The sequence below is a fragment of the Schistocerca gregaria genome, unplaced genomic scaffold (genome assembly GCF_023897955.1).
Source record: "Schistocerca gregaria isolate iqSchGreg1 unplaced genomic scaffold, iqSchGreg1.2 ptg000351l, whole genome shotgun sequence".
Classification (NCBI taxonomy): Eukaryota; Metazoa; Arthropoda; class Insecta; order Orthoptera; family Acrididae; genus Schistocerca; species Schistocerca gregaria.
In genome coordinates this window covers 756,862-760,976 of record NW_026061811.1, presented here as the reverse complement: position 1 = coordinate 760,976, position 4,115 = coordinate 756,862, and positions in this window count along the sequence as shown.

Below are 4,115 nucleotides of genomic sequence, written 5' to 3'. Positions count from 1 at the left end.
GATTTCAGAGGTTTTTACTACATATGAACACTTTTCACATTGTCCCGTGCAACTCGGCTGCTAGTCGTCCTTTCATGCAAAATCTTAAGGTCCTAGCTCATGCCCAAGGCACCAAAGCCGGCTAAAAAGTCAATAATCGAAAACTAAAACTTGAATTGTACTACTTCTTACTACATATTACATCAACTTAGAAGCTTCTACTGTGTTCTACTATGGTGCTTTTAGTGTCTCCGCATACCGCACCCAGCGACATAGGTTTGCAGTGGGTAAATGTAACCGTTTCAGAGGGAAGAGCGGCCACTGTGACGATGTGGCTTTAAGTCGATTCGTTAACAATTGACGAACACGGACGGATTTGTCAGGTTTTTACTACATATGAACCCTTTTCACTTTCTTCTTTGCAACGCGGCTCCTAGTCCTCCTTTCATGCAAAATCTTAAGGTTCCACCTCATGTCCAAGGCACCAAAGCCGGCTAAAAAGTCAATAATCGATACCTAAAACTTGAATTGTACTACTTCTTACTGGGTATTACATCAACTTAGAAGCTACTTCTCTGTTCTACTACGGTGATTTTAGTGACTCCGCATACCGCATCCAGCGACATAGCTTAGCAGCCGATAAATGTAAACCTTTCAGAGGGAAGAGCGGCCAATGTGACGATCTGGCTTTAAGTCGATTGGATAATAAATGACGAAAACGGACGGATTTATCAGGTTTTTACTACATATGAACACTTTTCACATTCTCCCGTGCAACGCGGCTGCTAGTCCTCCTTTCATGCAAAATCGTAGAGTCGTAGCTCATGTCCAAGGCACCAAAGCCGGCTAAAAAGTCAACACTCGATAACTAAAACTTGAGTTGTAGTACTTCTTATTGTTTATTACATCAACTTAGAAGGTTCATCTGTGTTCTACTATGGTGCTTTAGGTGTCTCCTCATACCGAAGCACGCGACATAGCTTTGCAGACGATAAACGTAACCGTTACAGAGAGAAGAGCGGCCAATGTGTCGATCTGGATTTAAGTCGATTCGTTAACAAATGACGAAAACGGACGGATTTCTCAGGTTTTTACTACATATGAACACTTTTCACAATCGCCCGTGCAACGCGGCTGCTAGTCCTCCTTTCATGCAAAATGGTATAGACGTAGCCCATATCCAAGGCACCAAAGCCGGCAAAAAGTCAGTAATCGATAACTAAAACTTGCATTGTATAACTTCTTACTGGCTATTACATCAACTTAGAAGCTTCATCTGTGTTCTACTATGGTGCTTTTAGTGTCGCCGCATACCCCAGGACGCAACATAGCTTTCCAGAACACAAATGTAACCGTTTCAGAGAGAAGAGCGGCCAATGTATCGATCTGGATTTAAGTTGATTCGTTAACAAATGACGAAAACGGACGGATTTCTGAGGTTTTTACTACATATAAAGTCTTTTCACATCCTCCCGTGCAACACAGTTGCTAGTCCTAATCTCATGCAAAATCGTAGGGTCCTACCTCATGTCCAAGGCACCAAAGCCGGCTAAAAAGTCAATAATTAATAACTAAAACTTGAATTGTACTACTTCTTACTGGCTATTACATTAACTTAGAAGCTTCGTCTGTGTTCTACTATGGTGCATTTGGTGTCTCCGCATACCGCAACACGAGACATATCTTTGCAGACGATAAATGTAACCGTTTCAGAGAGAAGACCGGCCAATGTGACGATCTGGATTTAAGTCGAATCGATAACAAATGACGATAACGGACGGATTTCTCAGGTTTTTACTACATATGAACACTTTTCACATTGTCCCTTGCAAACGTGGCTGCTAGTCTTCCTTTCATGCAAAATCTTAAGGTCCTAACTCATGTCCAAGGCACCAAAGCCGGCTAAAAAGTCAATAATCAATAACTAAAACTTGCATTGTATAACTTCTTACTGGCTATTACATCAACTTAGAAGCTTCATCTGTGTTCTACTATGGTGCTTTTAGTGTCGCCGCATACCCCAGGACGCAACATAGCTTTCCAGAACACAAATGTAACCGTTTCAGAGAGAAGAGCGGTGAATATGACGTTCTGGATTTAAGTCGATTCGATAACAAATGACGAAAACGGACGGATTTCTCAGGTTTTTACTACATATGAACACTTTTCACATTGTCCCTTGCAACGTGGCTGCTAGACTTCCTTTCATGCAAAATCTTAAGGTCCTAACTCATGTCCAAGGCACCAAAGCCGGCTAAAAAGTCAATAATCAATAACTAAGACTTGAATTGTACTACTTCTTACTGGCTATTACATCAACTTAGAAGCTTCTTCTGTGTTCTACTATGGTGCTTTCAGTATCTCCGCATACCGCAGCACGCGACATAGCTTTGCAGACGATAAATGTAAGCGTTTCCGAGAGAAAAGCGGCCAATGTGACGATCTGGATTTAAGTCGATTCGATAACAAATGACGAAAACGGACGGATTTCTCAGGTTTTTTCTACATATGACACTTTTCACATTCGCCCGTGCAGCGCGGCTGCTAGTCCTCCTTTCATGCAAAATCTTAAAGTCCTAGCTCATGTCCAGTGCACCAAAGCCGGCTAAAAAGTCAATAATCGATAAATGAACTTGAATTGTACTACTTCTTACTGGCATTACATCAACTTAAAAGATTCATCTGTGTTCTACTATGGTGCTTTCAGTATCTCCGCATACCGCAGCACTCGACGTAGCTTTGCAGACGATAAATGTAACCGTTACAGAGAGAAGAGCGGCCAATGTGTCGATCGGGATTTAAGTCGAATTAATAACAAATGACGAAAACGGACGGATTTCTCAGGTTTTTACTACATAAGAACACTTATCACACTCGCCCTTACAACGCGGTTGCTAGTCCTCCTTTCATGCAAAATCGTAAAGTCTTAGCTCATGACTAGGACACCAACGCTGGATAAAAACTCAATAATCGATAACTAAAACCTGAAATGTACTTCTTCGTACTGGGATTACATCAAATTTGAAGCTTCACCTGTGTTCTACTATGGTGCTTTTAGTGTCTCCGGATACCACAGCATGCGACATAGCTTTGCAGACTATAAATGTAACCGTTTCCGAGAGAAGAGCGGCCAATGTGGCGATCTGGATTTAAGTCGATTCGATAACAAATGACGAAAACGAACGGATTTATCAGGTTTTTACCATATATGAACACTTTTCACTTTCTCCCGTGCTACGGGGCTGATAGACTTCCGTTGATGTAAAATCTTAAGGTCCTACCTCAAGTGCAATGCTCCAAAGAAGGGTAAAAAGGCAGTAATCGATAACTAAAACTTGAATTGTACTACTTCTTACTGGCTATTACATCAACTTAGTGGCTTCATCTGTGCTCTACTATGCTGCTTTTAGTGTCTCCGCATACCGCAGCACGCGACATAGCTTTGCAGACGACAAAACGTAACCGTTTCAGAGAGAAGAGCGGCCAATGTGTCGATCTGGGATTAAGTCGATACGACTTTTTCAGGTTTTTATTACATATGAACACTTTTCACATTCTCCCATGCAACGTGACTGCTAATCTTACTTTCATGCATAATCTTAAGGTCCTAGCTCATGTCCAAGGCACCAAAGCCGGCTAAAAAGTCAATAATCATTAACTAAAATTTGAATTGTACTACTTCTTACTGGCTATTACATCAACTTATAAGTTTCATCTGTGTTCTACTATGGTGCTATTAGTATCTCCGGATACCGAAACACGAGACATTGCTTTGCAGACGATAAATGGAACCGTTTCAGAGAGAAGAGCGCCCAATGTATCGATCTGGCTTTAAGTCGATTCGATAACAAATAACGAAACCGGACGGATTTCTCAGGTTTGTACTACATATGAACACTTTTCACATTCTCTCGTGCAACGCGGCTGCTAGTCCTCCTTTCATACAAAATCTTAAGGTCCTAGCTCATGTCAATTGCACCAAAGCCGGCTAAAAGGTATAATCGATAACGAAAACTTGAATTGTACTACTTCTTACCGGCTATTACATCAACTTTGAGGCTTCATCTGTGTACTACTATTATAGTTTTAGTGTCTCCGCATACCGCATCACGCGACATAGCTTTGCAGACGATAAA